This window comes from Leuciscus leuciscus (assembly GCF_965113295.1).
Source record: "Leuciscus leuciscus genome assembly, chromosome: 11".
In the NCBI taxonomy this organism is placed as follows: domain Eukaryota; kingdom Metazoa; phylum Chordata; class Actinopteri; order Cypriniformes; family Leuciscidae; genus Leuciscus; species Leuciscus leuciscus.
In genome coordinates, this window is record NC_138735.1 from 31,011,752 (window position 1) to 31,030,165 (window position 18,414).

General features: G+C 40.3%; 2 long non-coding RNA genes and 2 gene segments (V, D, J or C); 2 read left to right on the forward strand and 2 right to left on the reverse strand.

Moving 5' to 3' along the window:
* LOC309508938 (Ig kappa chain V-III region MOPC 63-like) overlaps nt 1-18,414 on the forward strand; it is a 169,836-nt gene that overhangs the window by 83,097 nt on the left and 68,325 nt on the right.
* On the reverse strand, nt 1,139-1,889 carry LOC309508991. Its single transcript, XR_014209753.1, has 2 exons — nt 1,737-1,889; nt 1,139-1,628 (listed from the first exon to the last, which is right to left on the reverse strand). It is a non-coding gene; the product is annotated as an uncharacterized lncRNA (long non-coding RNA).
* Nucleotides 7,209-9,572, forward strand: LOC309508734. Its single transcript, XR_014209703.1, has 3 exons — nt 7,209-7,315; nt 8,891-8,911; nt 9,343-9,572. It is a non-coding gene; the product is annotated as an uncharacterized lncRNA (long non-coding RNA).
* Nucleotides 9,703-10,407, reverse strand: LOC309508947 (Ig kappa chain V region 3547-like). The segment is given in 2 exons: nt 10,175-10,407; nt 9,703-10,064 (listed from the first exon to the last, which is right to left on the reverse strand).

Below are 18,414 nucleotides of genomic sequence, written 5' to 3' on the forward strand. Positions count from 1 at the left end.
GACATTCTTTCACATGATTTATTTAAATTTTTAGAACATAATTCTTTAAGGTAAATGAAAATGAGCAGTTTGCTTCAATAGTCTGTAGAAATTTATGGAATTACAGTAATGAGGAAAAAAAAGGTAGAAACTAAAAGTACATACTGTAATTCGAACAAATAATTGAGGGGCTAATCCTGCCTCTCTCTAGCATCAGGCCACAGGTTTACATCAACATCACATCTAATGTTCTCTCTTGCCATGAGAACCTTCTGGAGTGCCTTATCCATCCCTGGCAGTCCTCTGGACTCGTGTCCTCACATCCGGCACGCATCCGCCCTCTCCCTGCCACCCTTCTCCCTCCACCAACCCGTCTTCCTTGTTCCATTTCCAAAATTAGTCTTTCTGAGCTCTACCTATATATATACACCTATATGCGTGTGTGTTCACTAACACGTCTAAAACAAGACCCCTGCTTAGCCTTTCAGCTGAAATTGCACTCATCAGTGTTTGAAAGGCACAAGGCTGAAATCTATTCTGTTTTGAATGTGTGGTTCACAGTTTTGACAGCAGTGTGTTAGCATTTGAACAAAGTGCTGTAAATCCACAGTGTTGTGCAGGTTGTGGTTAAAGTCATGGGATAAGTGTGTAGAGTTTTGAAAACTGTGTTCAAGCAATGAAAAACGAACTAGAGTTTGGTCCACATGAACTGCTGCTGTGCAGACTGTAGTTAGAGTTTTGCACATGTGACTCCAGTTGTGCCCACTGTCGTTTAGCAATCGGAAAAAACTGTAATATGTGAAGGATGAACTTGATAGACTTATTCGATAGATTATTAAACTGATCAAGCAGAACATCTTTATGATGCAGTGATTCAGTTTAGAAAGAAGAATGAGGATAAATCATAAATGCAGAAAAACAAAAATATGGTGAAAGATTGAAAATTATCCACTAAGTGAAGATCAAACGCGACTGAATTTCCTCACAAATGACTGAAAATAACAGGAGAAAAATGACTTATGAAAAATCATGATCAAAGCTGTCATATACTGACCAAGCTCAAACTTTTATATTATTATAATATATTAATATAATGATATTATTGCTTATTATAAGATCATATTTCTTTTCTTAGTGTGTGTGTGTGTGTGTGTGTGTGTGTGTGTGTGTGTGTGTGTGTGTGTGTGTGTGTGTGTGTGTGTGTGTGTGTGTGTGTGTGTGTGTGTGTGTGTGAGTGAGTGAGTGAAAGTGTTTGAGCAGCTGCAGTTTCAGTTCAGTCACTGTGACTCTGACTGACGGAGGTTTTTGTACGACTCTTTATCACTGTGTGAACACACAGCTACTAGGACAGTGTACACTCATACAGTAATAATGTCCAGCATCTTCAGTCTGGACTCCACTGATGGTCAGAGTGAAATCACTGTTAGATCCACTGCCACTGAATCTAGATGGAGTTCCTGACTGGAGGGTGTTTGTGTAATAAATCAGGAGTTTAGGAGCTTCTCCAGGTTTCTGTAAGTACCAGGACACACAGGGTCCCGAGCCGCAGGTTCCTACATTACTACTGAATTTACAGCTCATCTCTACAGTTTCTCCTGGTTTGGCAGGTTTCACAGGAGTCTGAGTCACTGTGATCTGAGATCTACAGCCTGAAAAACAAATCATTTGTCAGTTTAAAGTATATATTATTTGACATATTGTTAAGCTGTGTAAAAATTATATTATTTAAATGATTATTTCAAATATAAACTGTTCACCTTGTAGTATAAAGCAGTATAAAAGTGTCCAGATGAAGATGATGATGAAGGTCATGTTGATGAAGATTGTTGTGTGTGTCAGTGATGAAGTGTTAAACTCACAGCACTATAAACACTCTCACACACTGAAGATCTGATCAATATGCAAACACACTCCACATCATTTCCCTGAAGACAGACACTCATTAACAGACACAAAACACAATCACTGAAGTGAGAACAGAGTAATATATATATATATATATATATATATATATATATATATATATATATATATATTTTTTTTTTTCACAACATTTCATCTTCTACAATAGCCAAAATGTTAAAAAGTTATATCATTAAGTTCTGAATAAATCTACAGGACAAACTTTAGTATATTAACCTGAATATCTGCTGTGAGAATATTTTTAGTTGGAGTGAAACGTCGCTGTTAATCCCCAAATTTTACACCAAATCCATGTGTGTTCCTGCAGTTTCTGAACAGACATGAGGATCATCACACACACGAGTCTCTGTCAGTCACTGAATAACTGAGTTTGATTGTGAGTCACGTCTGTCACGAACTGCTCTGAGACGCGAAGGTTGACTTGAGGATCCAAATGCAGTTTTATTGAACAGAGGATAATCCAAAGACGTAATCCTGAAAACAGGCAAGAGGTCAAAAACACAGAGTAATCAGTCCAAACAATAGCAGGGTCACTCACAGGCAAAAAGGAAAATCCAAGGACAGGCAGAGATCAAAACCGAGAACACGGGAATGACAGACAGAACGCTCAGAATTGCAGCACACACACTAAACAAGTCTTAGCAGGGAAAGAATGTGAAAACCAGGCTATTATAGAGTGAGTTAAACAAGGTAATGACACGGGTGAATGTGAGTGTGGATGATAGTCTGAACTCAGGATTATGGGGAATGGAGTGTGTGGATGTGTGGTGCTGTCCGGAGTGGAGCGCCCTCTGATGGTCATCCTGGACACTCTCACTGATGACCGGTACAGTCACACTCACCGGTACAGTCACAGTGACTCACACATGATACAAACATCTGCACTTTTATTCATGTTTATAAAATACATTTAAATAAATATGGTGAGTGGTGACATGCATATGCTGTTTTTAATGGAGGACAGGACCTGTTGGGTGATCTTTAATTTTTGAATAAATGTTTATACAAATGATATAAATGATTATAATCTAATATAAATATAAATATAAATGATTATAATCTGCTCTGAAATTGAGTGATGTATTTATATGATGCTGTTAATATCTGAATTATGAGGGATTAACTTAATAAATCAACAGACTTATTAAACTGCTCAAGCTGAACATGTTTATGATTCTGATGATGCAGTTTAGAAAGATGAATATATTAAATCATAATGCAGAAAATCAAAAATGTGGTGAAGGATTGAAATATATACACTGAAGTGAAAATCAAAAGGGACTGAATTTCTAGATGAAGGATGTAATAGGAAACAGGAGACAAATATGAATTCTGAAAAATCACAATCAAAAAGGTCAAAAACTGATGAAGCTCCAGAAAGTGATGTTCAATAAGATCATATTGAGTCGTTTCTTCACCATTGTGTGTGTGTGTGTGTGCGTGTGTGTGTGTGTCTGTGTGTGTGTGTGTGTGTGTGTGTGTGTGTGTGTGTGTACTTGTACAATCTTTGTGAGGACCAGTTTGAGTTTTCGACCATTGGAGTGAGGACAAAGAGAGTAAAGGGAGGACATTTTGGCCGGTCCTCACTCTCTGAGAGCCTTTAAAGGCCTGTTTGAGGGTCAAGACTTGGTTTTAGGGATAAGGTTATAATGAGGTTAAGGGTCGGTTTAGGGTCAGGGGTCAGGTTAGGCACTTAGTTATGATGAGTAAGGTTAGGGTAAGCGGCAAGAGATTGCATTGTGTTAATGAATGTCCTCATAAAGATAGATGTACAAGAAATGTAAGCTTAGCGTTAAGTTCTGCCAGGAAGACTCAATCAGCGCGTCATGAATTAACTCACTTCTAACCAATCATGTGTTAACACTCTCAGTATAAAAGAATGGTACTTACATCCGTCTGAGTTCGCAGATACTGACGGCGCCAATTACGCGCCCCATTCGGTTCGCAGAAACCGACACCGGAGTTCGCGCTCTCGCGTTTTTGATTCCAACCCTAACAACACAAGTCATATCGTTGATTAGATCTCAGCAACTTTCGCGGTGTGCGAGTGCGACACACTCGTGTAGGAAACAAGCGCGTGGCAGCTTGAAATCCCATGAGAAACGATTTCCACACAGGGTTTTTTCAAGTTCAAGTTCCACTTTCAAAGTTTTACGTTGAGCTTCAGCGGCCACTGTTTACATGTCCCCATTATTTACTATGATTAAACTTCATTCAGGTAAGTATAACTTGCTACTCTACTGTTCCCTTCATCAGCGGTCAAGTTTAAATGGCGACTGGCGACGTGGTAGTTTAAAAAAAAAAAAAAAAAAAAAGTCTACTCACTACACTACAGTCTACTTACTACACTACACTACTTACTAGGGCCGGATAGCTCGCTGGTTGTAGCAAGTGTGTGCAAAGACTTGCGTAACTGATATCCCACAGCTCTGGTAATTTTCAGCATCGTTGATCCCACGCACTCATGGGCAGTTGCAAAATACTAACAACTGGGTTGCTGAATAACATTTAAAACGAGCTTTAGAGCAACTAAGATATTAATCGGATTTATATGCATAATTATGCTTACAGCTCGCGCTCCTCACCCGCTCACTCACCATCGTGAGTGCACTCCGTCTTAAAGGAGCAGTAGCATAGCCTACCTATCCAACTTGTTTTACGCCTTTTCTGAATTCGGTATTGCTTCGGCATTTATGGACTGGAGATGTTTTTGTCAACCACTTCCCCACCGCCGGGAAGATCTCGACTTATACCTGGATGATTGCAGACTTAAACCAATCAATAGGGGGAATATATACATATATTTTTATGTATATCTCAGCTCGTTTTCAACCTAAAGCAACAGCAATTAATGCTGTTAAATATTTTTTTACTTTTATTTTTAAATACATTTGAAAATGATTCATGGAAATATATGACTATAAAGAAGAAGCTGAACCTAAAGAAAGCAAGTTGTCATTGGACGTTATGCATTAGTAGTCATGGTTATGAAGGATGTTGGGCTTATGGGTAGGCCTATGTTGCAGGAGTATATAATACAAAGGAAATAAATTATACATTTACAGTGCTGATATATATTTCTTCATATCAAGATTTTTAATACTTGCATTTAAGTTCTTCAGTAACAGAAATATTGTACAATCGCTGTAACGCAACTGTTCTCGGCGACTCCGTTAATCCACCAATATGTGTCATAGAAATATTTACGTAATAGGTATTTGATATTAAATGTACAAAGAAGGCAGACTAGGATGCTCAGGTCAAAGGTCACGGACTTTGCCAATGTGATTAACACAGTAGACCTAATAGTTATGTTTAAATTATATCATTCAACCAATCACCAGGAATCTTAGTCAAGAAGACTCGAGTGACATATTTACTCATCTGTATGATTTAAATGTTCAGAGATTTTTCTATTCAAGGGACTCACTTGGTTGCCATGGCCAGCGGTCTCTCGGCCGTGAATAAAACTTCACTCGTACAAAGGCAACTCGAGAGTAATGTCAGGTGTACACTGCACAGCTGAGAAATAGATTCTGCGCTCAAAAGTCAACAACAGAATATCAAGTGTGATTGAGGTTGTATCTTATCGGTATGCCGTCACCTTACTTCAGGTAAGTATTGTAATAGGATTAATAAGATTAAGATTTAGTGGTTATTAAATAAATAAATAAATAAATAAATAAATTAATTAATTAATTAATTAATTAAAATAAAGAAAGAAATAATAATAATAATAATAATTATTGAGCCTGCTCAGGCTTCGTTCATTCACGCTTTACAGAAATTATCCTATAGTGGCTGCTAACATCCTTTTGGGTCCGAAGTGGTAAAAAAAAAAAAAAAAAATTTCCGTTGTATGTGCTAACAAAGTTCGGTTGCATCAAGGCAGATCTTCTCATTAGACGAACATGCTATTCCTGAGATGTTTATCTGGCAATAGTCTCCAATTTCATGATTAAGGTTGCTTGAGCACATTCCTGACCACTGCTATGCTATAGCTACACACTAGTCTTCAGGTGGCTCTGCCCTTCAGCAACCCTTGTCCATCACCCCGTCTCCTCTAACAGTGATTATGTAAATTAGTCGCTCTGCTCAATCCAGCTAGTCCATATATCACTGGAGGCGTGGCTCCCTACATCTTAAAAGCTTATATTTCTGCAGTATTTGTTTATAATGTTTCGGTTTTCTTTTCAGATTCCTTTATTTCCCATCCTCATCACGGCCGGTTGTTCCTTCCAAGTCTACAATTACGAAATCAATGTCTGGTGGGTCTCCAGTGTCCCCAGGGTGTGTGTGAGGGGTTTGACTTGGAATGCTCCAAAGATATTTTCTTCTATTATGCTGGAGTTGTCATTTGAGTGTGAGTAAAGTGCATTGTTTCTGTCTGTCCCTTTGGATGCAGTCAGGCTGCTGCTCCCTGGCACAGGGGGTGGAGTTTCAACAGCTCGTTTTGCAGCTCCGGTTACTCACAGACATTTTCAAAACTTTTAGCTTCGTTCAAACCTACTCAGAGATGGAGAGACCCAGAAGCGTCAACATGTAGACACCATTTCCGGATGGTTAGTCGATGAATTATGTAGCTTATGCGTAGTAATCTTCTAGTCATTCACTATCTCATCCTGTCTCGATAGGCTATAAATCATATCTGGGAGCTGGATTCATGTAACTTTAGGGTTTGCAATGCCACTTATCCGGAAGCAATGCCGCTCAGTCCCTCTCAGCGTTGCTGTAGTCCTTACAAAGCAATCTCTTTAAATTAAGTCCTCCATGCTCGACTTTGTGCATTGTAACTTTGCAATTGTTGAAATGCTTTAACAGCAACATTACAGAAAGTGGAATCCTTTAACCTTCCATTCGAAATGGTCTTCTCTTTCTATTTTCAGATTCGATTGTAGCCATGTTTAACAGCATTCATGGCTCATGCACCCAGGGGAATTTGATCCAGATCTAAACACTCCGATCTTGCCATGGTCTTTCTTTTTTCTGATTTACGTTCTCACTTCATTTCTTTACTCTTTCTTAAGCACTCCAAATGACTAAAGTTCTGGTGTCACATTAACAAATTCTAAAATTAGCAATAAATTTTGTCCCTGTGATCTATGAGTAAATTCCTAAAATCCTCCCTAGATTCTCAGATCACTCCCTCTATTTTCCTACCTAACGAAGCATCTCTCTAAAGTCTGGTTCAGGACTCATCTAGTTTCTGTCCTCAAAAGCTACAGCTGTCTCCCTTTCAGCATACCGGTCATTCCTGCAGGATCGGGGCTGCCACTACAGCAGCCAAATGCGGCATTTCTACTTCAGCTATCAAGATGCTGGGCAGATGGTTTTCCTCTGCATTCAAGTCTTATTTAAGAAATTATTCTAAAATCATTCCGGAAGCTCAGCAAGCTCTTCAGTAACGATTCAGGTAAATCCTCATGCAAATACTGGTGGTGGTGTCATGTTTCAATTAATCTGTGCCGGAACTCTAGCTCGCATGACCCGATAAGCAGATAATGTGGTCTGTCTCCATGTGGCTATTGCAGCCTCGTTTCATGTGGCCTGTCTGGTCTTGTCTCTCGTCTATGTGTGGTCCATCACGGCCTTGTGGCCGTTTGTGGACATGTCCTGTGTGGCTATCATAGCCGTGTTCTGTGTGGTCGATTTTGGCCGTGTAGCCTATCGTGGCCTTGTCCTTATGGCCCATCGTGGTCTTGTGGTCCATTGTGGCCTTGGTTTTGTGTGGCCTAGCGGCCTTGTCTTGTGAAACTTGTCTCTTGTGTGGCATTAGCGGCCGTTGTGGCTCCTAAGCGGTCTCGTCTCTGTGGTCTCCCATGGCCGTGTGGCCTATCGTGGCCTTGTCCTGCAAGGCCCATCGAGGTCTAGTGACCTCTAGAGGTCGTGGTTTCATGTGGCTTTATGGCCGTGTCTATGTTTAGCCCGTTTATGTGTGGCCTTTAGTGGCTTTGTGGCTTATTGCGGCCTTGTCCTATGTGTGGCCATTCGTGGTCTGTGGTCCATCGAGGCCTTCGTTTTGTGTGGTCTATCATGGCCGTGTGGCCTATCGTGGCCTTGTCCTGTGTGTGGCCCATCGGGGTCCGTGGTCCATCGAGGCCTTGGTTTTGCGTGGCTTAGTTGCCTTGTCTTATAGGCTTGTCTCTGTGTGGCATTAGCGGCCGTTGTGGCTCCTAAGCAGTCTCGTCTATGTGGTCTCCCATGGCCGTGTGGCCTACTGTGGCCTTGTCCTATATGTGGCTATTATGGCCTCGTGGCTCATCGAGGCCTTGGTTTTATGTGGTCCAATGGCCGTCCGGTCTATCGTGGCCTGTCTCGTTTGTGGTCTTTTGTGTCTAATGGCCATCATGGCCAGCTATATGTGGTCTATCATGGCCGTGTAGCCTGCATGGCTCGTCTGCATATGCCCATTGAGGTATGTTGGTCCATCGCGGCCTTGTTATGTGTGGTCGAGCCGGCCTTGTGGTCAAGCATGACCTTGTATTTATGTGCGGTCCATCGTGGCCTTGTGGTCAAGCATGACCTCGTGTTTATGTGCGGTCCATCGTGGCCTTGTGGTCAAGCATGACCTTGTGTTTATGTGCGGTCCATCGTGGCCTTGTGGTCAAGCTTGACCTTGTTTATGTGGTCTATCACGACCTGGCGCCTCAATGGCTCTTATGTGCAGCCTATCAGGGTCAAGTGGTCCATCGCTGCTTTGTCTCTATGTGGTCATCACGACCTCGTGCTTTATAGCTATTATGTGTGGTCTTTGGACCTTGTCTTTATGTTGTCTATCACATCACGTCTATGCACAGCAAATTTGGTATTATGGTCCATTGAGGCCTTGTCTAAGTGGTCATCATAATCAAGCAATATTATGGCTTTCACGTATGGTCTATCGTGACCTTGTCTTTATGCAGTTCATTTTTTAATATATATATATAAAAAATAAAAAAAATAAAAAATGCTTTTTCACGTTATTCTTAACTTTTCTTTCTCATTCCAGGAACTGCAGGATCCACGACTGGTGGGTACTCTTACTTACAGTCTTCGGGGGTGGGCTCCGTCCCGGCGGAGGTATTCCTCCACCTATCTTTGGGGGTGGGCTCCGTCCCGGCGGAGGTATCCCTCCGTCCCGGCGGAGGTATTCCTCCACCTATTTTTGGGGGTCGGCTGCGCCCCTGCCTTCATCTTCAGGCGGGATTTGCAGATTCCGTTACCCTCGCATTGCTTGCTAAGGACGGGGCCTACGCCAAAGACTATGCTTGCTGAGCTATTAATAAATTTACTTGTTATATCATTTTATCTCCCGAGTCTTTCTGGTAGAAATGTAAGCTTAGCGTTAAGTTCTGCCAGGAAGATTCAATCAGCGCGTCATGAATTAACTCACTTCTAACCAATCATGTGTTAACACTCTCAGTATAAAAGAATGGTACTTACATGCGTCTGAGTTCGCAGATACTGACGGCGCCAATTACCTCCATCCTCCCCAACCACCTCCAAGATGGTCCTTTCCCTCCATCCTCCCCACCACCACCAGGATGGTCCCTTCCTTTGCCTCCAGGGGGTCGGCTGCGCCCCTGCCTTCATCTTCAGGCGGGATTTGCAGATTCCGTTACCCTCGCATTGCTTGCTAAGGACGGGGCCTACGCCAAAGACTATGCTTGCTGAGCTATTAATAAATTTACTTGTTATATCATTTTATCTCCCGAGTCTTTCTGGTAGAGTGTGTGTGTGTGTGTGTGTGTGTGTGTGTGTGTGTGTGTGTGTGTGTAGCTGCAGTTTCAGTTCAGTCACTGTGACTCTGACTGACGGAGGTTTTTGTACGACTCTTTATCACTGTGTGAACACATCACTACTGTAAAAACTCATACAGTAATAATGTCCAGCATCTTCAGTCTGGACTCCACTGATGGTCAGAGTGAAATCTCTGTTAGATCCACTGCCACTGAATCTAGATGGAGTTCCTGACTGGAGGCGGTTTGTGTAATAAATCAGGAGTTTAGGAGCTTCTCCAGGTTTCTGTAAGTACCAGGATAGAGCGGGTTTTGCATCACCATCATCATCACGATAACAGCAGTGTGGATCACTGCTAGTTTTACAGTTTACAGTGACTGATTGTCCAGTTTGAGAGAGCTGCTCTGAGGGAGTTTGAGTCACTGTCTCCTGCCCAACAGATTCTGACAAGAGAGAAAGATTAGAAATCACAAACACTTTTACAACCTTATATCTTCATAACACACATAAAGATAACGAGTGAATAACGTTTGTAATCTTGACTGACACAAACCTCGACATAACACTGCCAGCGTCCAGATCAATATGGTGATGAAAGTCATTTTTGTAGGTTGAAGGTTCAGTTCTAGTGAAAAACAGTTGTTGATCATGTTTGATGTTTGACAGAGTTATAAACACATGCAGAGCACTGAAGCGTGTGTCGCTCATGTAAAACACACTCTATGCAAACGCTTCAGGAGTCACAGATTTAAGTTTAATGTGCTTTCATGGAGACTTTACAAACATTTCACGAGTTCACATTAATATGATCCTTTATGGATATAAAGCAATATTTTCTGAGTGTGAGTGTAATATTGCTTTGATACAACACATTTTAGTCATTTATATTGCCAATAGTTATTTAATAACTGAAAGTTACGGTTAACTGAAATATTTCCAAACGAAACCACAGTAAAACTAACCAGTGCGACTCTGAGAAACACAATCGTGGCCTAATAGTTAGAGAGAGTCAGATAGGTTTAATGCAGATGTAACCAGGTGGTGGTAAATACACTTAAAGTTTGTTTCTCTCCTTGCATGTTAAAGTGTATTATTTCATTGTCATTTACTGTTCAATTATTAAGACAGGAAAAAAAAAACAGAGATTACCTGTACTTCCTTGGAGTCATCAACAGGTGGCACTATGTGTGTTGCGTACGATACAATGCGTGTGATCTCTCGCAGCCTCACGGCCTCAGTCATTTGGTGAGACCAAGGGGGTAATATTTCAGCCGGAAACTGAAGCTTCCCCGGGCGCCGCCATTGATTAGCAGACCATCACCTGCTGTTAGCATCCCATTGACTCCCATTCATTTTGGTGCCACTTTGACAGCGAATAACTTTATATCTGAGGCGTTTAAAGACTCCATTTGTCCATTATTTATTTCTAAAGAAACACGACAATGTATAAAATGCTCCATTACCTTGTATCTTACGTTATGGCCCCGTAGAAGCCGTTTTTGTAAAAATAGGCTAACGATTGCATCATAACCACGCGACTCTCTGCCGCACAGTAGAGAGATTACCGTATGGACAGGAGGAGAAGCTCACGGGCAATCGGGGGGACGTGGAGGCAAAATGACAAAATAATTAATCAAAATACTTAGCAAAAGTTTCTCCTGCTCCTAGATCATGGACAGCTCCTACTCACACTCTCCGTCTCTGCAAGATTCGGAAGGGAATGATTCAGATTTCTCATGGCACAGCTACTAGAAGACAGACGGGTTGCTCACGTCACATCTACGTCGTCAAGCTCAGTTTGAGTCTGCGCTGTACGCTCAGCCATCAGGAAGTGAGAGCTTCTAATGGACTTCACTTTTCTCCGTTGAATCCAATGGGGTCGCTGTGTCCAGTTTATATACTGTCTATGGGTGAGACGTGCAGCGGGCAGCGCGAGAGAGACGCGCACTCTCTGGAAATTGTAGAGGATTTGAGTTCATCCATGGGTAAATACAATGTTTTGTGAATGTATTTTTGTTTGGTGCCATTTGTGGATGCATATTTTGTTGTGTCAATTCGAAGAACTGTCATGTTTGAAAAGTTATGTTGTGTGTAATGTCCGTGATGATATGACGTCACACCATGCGGTGTAGGCCTGGCTATTTGGCGTTATGCCAAATGTTATACACTTAATGTTTTTCAAATGTTTCGTGTGCTTTTCATGTGATTATAGTTCGATGTGATTATTTACACAGTGTGCAATATAATGTTGGGGATTTCAGGCCTCGTGAAGTGAATGTGGTGTGTAGAAGCTGATTGTTATGTGAGTGTTATTTTCTCTAATTTCTCTCAAATGAAAGGTAAGTGGATAATATAAAAAATGTATTTATGCTGTTTTGTTCTATTTGTACAGTATTCCCACTGCCGTGTTGTATTGTAACGTTTTAGAATTGTTGCATTACTCTTATTTTTGATTTTCTTTTTTTTTTATAGCATTTTAAAACGGTTGTATTCTTGTATTGCCGTGTTTAAGAGTATTGTGTTCGTTATACACAAGTGGACTGTGGTACTCAAGCGTACAGTGTTTCACAGAGAATATTGCACCCTGGGTAATGTAGAGCAGTGAGGGGTTTAAATAGTGAGGGGGTTATAATAATCACCAGCTCTGAGAACCTCATTTATTGAATATTGTGTTTCTGCTCTGTTCTGTTAGCCTGGCAAGCCAGACGGATATTCCATATTTCATCATTTCAGTAAACTATCCACATATTAAAATAATAGCCGATACATTCAAAGTCTCATATTCAAATAAAATAAAATCATATATCCTAAAAGCCCTTAAATGTCTCTGATCGCCCATAAACACTGATCTCAGTAAAACTGCAGTATTTTATCTTGTAAAAATAACAGTGAAGTTTCCACACAATGAAGCGCTTTATTTCAGTGTTGAGCAATAACATCTTTATGAATGTTTTAAGTGTGTTTGACTCGAGACTGAAGTGTTGTTGTGAGAGATCTGTCTTCTGCTCATGTGAGACTCAGACGCATCGCTGGATTCATAATTAATGCATCCAGAAAACAGTGAATGGTTACAGACAGACTGATTGTGGGACGGTGGAGCGTCTGATCATGTTAAATAAGGTTTCTCTCTTTCACGGCTCATTTTGCTCTGAATCAGTTCATCTGTGACTCTTGTACATGATGATCTAAACAGCGGCTTTATGGAAGATGATTAATAATCTATTCAAGCAACAACATGTTTATGATCCACTTTATAGTATGAGTGTATGATTAGGAAGAAAAAATAACCATGCTTTATAAAAATACATGAACAACCATATGAGAATAGATAAACCAACAATTGACTGAAAAAATATGATCAAAATAATTTCTTATTATCTTCAGTAATATTAATGAAGTGCTGAAAAATTGATATTAGTGTGTGTGTGTGTGTGTGTGTGTGTGTGTGTGTGTGTGTGTGTGTGTGTGTGAGTGTGAGTGTGTGTGTGTGAGTGTGTGTTTGTGAGTGTGTGTTTGAGCAGCTGCAGTTTCAGTTCAGTCACTGTGACTCTGACTGACGGAGGTTTTTGTACGACTCTTTATCACTGTGTGAACACTGGACCACTGTGATAACTCTGACAGTAATAATGTCCAGCATCTTCAGTCTGGACTCCACTGATGGTCAGAGTGAAATCACTGTTAGATCCACTGCCACTGAATCTAGATGGAGTTCCTGACTGGCGGCGATTGGCCCAATAAATCAGGAATTTAGGAGCTTCTCCAGGTTTCTGTAAGTACCAGGATAAATAATCTCCATTACTATTCCTGTGCACATCTCTGCTGGTTTTACATTTGATATTCACAGTTCCTCCTGGTTGTTCTGCTGTTATTGAGGGACTCTGAGTGACGGTGATCTGTCCTCTACACTCTGAAACACAACAAGAAGAAAATACACTCAAAACTTTGACAATATACTTGAAGAAATGAATTAATATCAAACTTGTGCTCCACAAACCTTGAGCAAACGCTGTGAGAGTCCAGATGAAGATGATGATGAAGGTCATGTTGATGAAGATTGTTGTGTGTGTCAGTGATGAAGTGTTAAACTCACAGCACTATAAACACTCTCACACACTGAAGATCTGATCAATATGCAAACACACTCCACATCATTTCCCTGAAGACAGTCACTCATTAACAGACACAAAACACAATCACTGAAGTGAGAACAGAGTAAAAATGAATGTTTTTCATAATACTTGATCTTCTACAAACTGTTAAAAATTATATAATTCAATTCAGTTCTGAATACATCTAGACCAACTTTAGTATATGAATCTGAATATCTGCTGAGACTTTGAGAATATTTTTACTGTAGTTGGAGTGAAACGTCGCTGTTAATCCCCAAATTTTACACCAAATCCATGTGTGTTCCTGCAGTTTCTGAACAGACATGAGGATCATCACACACACGAGTCTCTGTCAGTCACTGAATAACTGAGTTTGATTGAGAGTCACACATGATATAAACATGTTCACTTTAATAAATTCAGTAATTCAGTGATGATGAGCTTCATAAAGCAGGGGAAGTCAGTGAGTTTCTGTTGTAATGATTTGACGGTGGAAACACAGCATTCAGAGAGTGAGGATCCAAATGCAGTTTATTTACAAGTATAATCCAGTCATAGTCCATATATCAGACAGAGTCAAAGCACATGTTATCAGTCCCAACAAAATCCACAGATGCAGAACGAGAACGAGAAATCCAAGACTCAGACAGAGAAACAAAGAGACTGATGGAGAAAGCTGACAGTAACATGTGAACCAGAACAAACAAGACTTCATACTGAATACAGGACAGAAGGCATTTAAATAGACAGCAAATGTAACCACACTGAAAAAATATTTTCATTCATCCAATTAAAAAATTTTAGGGTAATGGTTCACATCTATATTTTATAACTTGAGCCAATGAAAAATAAATAACTTGCCCTTACCAATATTTTCTATGTCTATGAAAACTATTTTATAAAACTTGGCACAAAGCATATTTTTCTTGTTGAAAAAAATCTATTAATTTAAATTCTATTTTTGATCTAAACAAAAATATATAGATTTAATCAAAACAAAAATTCTCATTTAATAAATATGTATTAGAAATTATATGTTTTCTCCAATTAAATAGATATTGATTTAATAATACAATTATTTCTAATTTTTAAAAATACAAGTTAATAGAAATTATTTATTTTAAACAAACAAAAAGATATGGATTCAATAAAACATATTTCCCATTAAGGAACATTAATTAATCTTGTCCAAAATCAAATAAAAAAGACACATAATTTTCATTAAATCGATATTTATTAAATTATTATATACATTACTTCCACACATCCACAATTTCGTGTCAGATTTTCAACTTTTTCAACATTTGCGACAGACAGCAAGTCCCTCAGAACCTCTTGACCCTCGAGTATGATTCCAATGTTTGTGGGTATACAGCTTGTGCATCTCTGGTGACAAAGATTTCCATGGTTTCTTCTGAAAAGTGTTTTCAGCCTCTTCCTTCTCCAACACCTGGAAAAGAATTTAGGAAGGAGAAAAGAAAAAGAAAAAAAGAATAAGGAATCAATACGGCTTGGGTTTCCCCCCAAATTAGTTTACATAATACTAATACTTCTAACTAATTATAAAATTTACTCCAATTTGTTGTTGACATATAAATATAAGTTGCACAAACTTTCCAGCACATGGGACTCTGATTTTAGCTGAAAGTAATTGTTTCTATATTTAAAATTAGCCTTCAGACTGTTATCAGACATATATCTGAACATAGTCTGATGGCTAATTTTGAAGTGGACAGCCATATCTAGCATTTTCACATCTCTAAAGTAATCTTTCCTTACCAGGAAATTTTTGATGAGGTCCTCCACTGTTTCTCCCATAAGGATGAGATATTTCAGTGCTCTTTGTATCGGTGTCAGAAAATGTACCATTTTCCACGGAACGTAGAAGAGCGGTTACAGCGGTCTGCTGACGTGGTCGTTGTCGTCGAGAAGATTTGTGTTTAATGCCCATGCGCAATCCTGTGTGTAACCTTGAAATTGTACATTCGTCGAAACAAATATTTCTTATTTGAGCTCTTAATGAAAAATATTTATATTTAACTATGTTTTGAACGAAAAAAATATTATTTGAAAAATAAAACAAATAATGGTAAACTGAATTGAAAGACAAATTATTAATTGGATGAAGTACTGCTTGAAAACCTTTTTACAGTGCAAGTGAATGAACTAAATGAACCAAGACACGCTGAAACAGATCAATAATGAGCAGGGACTTCTGGGAAATGAAGTCCAGGAATAACAGAGTCTCTGGAGACTCAGGGACGAGGCTTGACAAGGACAGATGTTACAGAAGGACAGATGTTACAGAAGGACAGATGTTACAGATGTTACAGATGTGAGACTCAGTTGATCAGAAGTTCAGTTAGTGAAGCGTTCAGGAGGTTTTTCTTCTGATGATCTATTAGTTTATTTCACTGGTTCACTTTCAGCAGCGGCTCCAAACTGATGATGATATTCTTTATAAAACTATATACAGTATTCAGACCTTCAACATTTCTCACATTATCAGTTTATCCACTATAGTTTAGAAAATGGTAATAAAACATTAAATATTAAAAAACAAATATTAAACTGTGTCAGAACAAATTCATCTTGATGTCAGATAACTTTGAGCAAAACATGGTCAGGTCAAAGTGTCTGAATCATTTTTGGTCCCAATTTTTTTAAAATAAAATTTATAATTTCCACTTTATGAAGAATTATTGGGTATAATATGTCCCAGTTTACTTTATTTTGCTATCCTCACTTACAAAAATGAACTATAGTGTCCTGCACACACTAGTAAAACAAATATAAACAATGATATATCTGGTGTCTGAATAATGTTTGGTTTGACTGTAGAAAAGACGCACTCTCAGTTTGTTCAGTTTCTTCTTGAGTGTAATTCGAGACATTGAATGTTTGTCAGTTAACACTGTAAAGATGGTTATGGTCTTAATAGTATTTCTCTTAATGATCAGCTCTGTCTGATACTTCAGGAGTAAAAAGGTTTATATTTGTAGAAATAAAGTTATAATAGATGGAGTGATGTGTGGAGACAGCGAGCTTCAGTTCCCAACACCAGTGCTTTAACTACGGCCGAAAACGTACTCGGTTACTAACGTAACCTCGGTTCTCTCTAGAAGAGGGAACGAGTACTTGCGTAAGATATCTTACGCTAGGGGAAAACCTCTTTTCCTCGAGATATTGAAGCCAAAAATTATCCTTAATTTTGCAATAATGTAAAACGCATTGCAGCAGCATGCAGACATGGGCGAGACAGCTCGCGCGCCCATTGGCTGCTCTGCGGCAACTGCACCAGCCTATCGATAGAGGCTCCTCATGACGTCAGAACCAATGAGGGCGCTTCGCGCCCATTACGTCATGTCCCGCCGAAATCGGGTGGGGCCAGGGCTATAAATACGGCCCAGAGAGGCTGGTTTGGTCAGTTTTTCATCGCTGAAGCGAATCAGAACATGACGCATGCACGGCAAGATACGCAAGTACTCGTTCCCTCTTCTAGAGAGAACCGAGGTTACGTTAGTAACCGAGTACGTTCTCTTACGAGAGGTCTCTCGTACTTGCGTAAGATATCTTACGCTAGGGGAACACAATGTAAAACGCCGTGCGTGCTTGAGACATAACACTAAAGTCCCAAGGGCAGGTGCCCGGGGCTCATACAGTGCCTAATCACAAGGGACTCACAGAGAATCCGGGAAGAGGGGCTAGAATAGCATCATTCCTGTAATATTGAGCTCTGATAAGAGCATGTTATATCAAGTGTTCCACACAGCCAGGGCGAACTCAGCCTGGACTGGTAAATATGGGGGACTTACGTACTGCCCACAGAAGTATATAGGCGATCAGTGATCGACGCTCTAGCAGTTTCAGCATCCCGAGCCGATAGCATCGGGCGGGCAATACTGAAAAATTAAACCGAGAGCAACCTAGCTTGCAAAGCGGGAACCTTGAGGTTATAAAACCTTATAAATGTAGACGGGGAGGCCCAGCCTGCCGCCATACAGATATCTTGCAAGGCAATCCCACTGGACCAAGCCCACGACGAGGCCATGCCTCTTGTGGAGTGCGCTTTGACACCTATCGGGCATTTGCAGGCCCTTGGATGTGTAAGCTAGCGCTATAGCATCAACTATCCATCTGGATAGACTCTGTTTTGACGCAGCTAGTCCCTTAGAACGTCAGCTGAACAAAACAGAGAGCTGCTCCGTCTGTCTGAAAACAGACGAGCGAGACACATAGGCTCTTAACGCCCTGACCGGGCAAAGGAAGCCTGCGTCCCCTTCCTCCTCAGATACCAGCAGGGCCGACAGGGAGATAACCTGTGCCCTAAACGGTGTGTTGAGGGATTTAGGAACATATCCGTGCTTTGGTTTGAGTATGACTCTCGAGTCATTCGGCCCAAACTCCATACACGTCATGCTCACTGAGAGCGCTTGCAAAATCCCCTATGCGCTTCACTGAAGCGAGAGCCAGAAGAAACACTGTTTTGAAAGACAAGGGTTTCAGGTCTATTGACTGTATTGGCTCGAATGGGGCACCTTTCATGGCTTCCAGAACCGTGGAAAAGGTCCCAAACGGGAACTGAGGGTGGTCTGGGAGGGTTCAGCCTCTTAGCTCCTCTAAGGAAGCGAATGACCAGATTGTTCCTTCCTAATGACTGGCCAAGCGGTGGTTCAGCGAACGC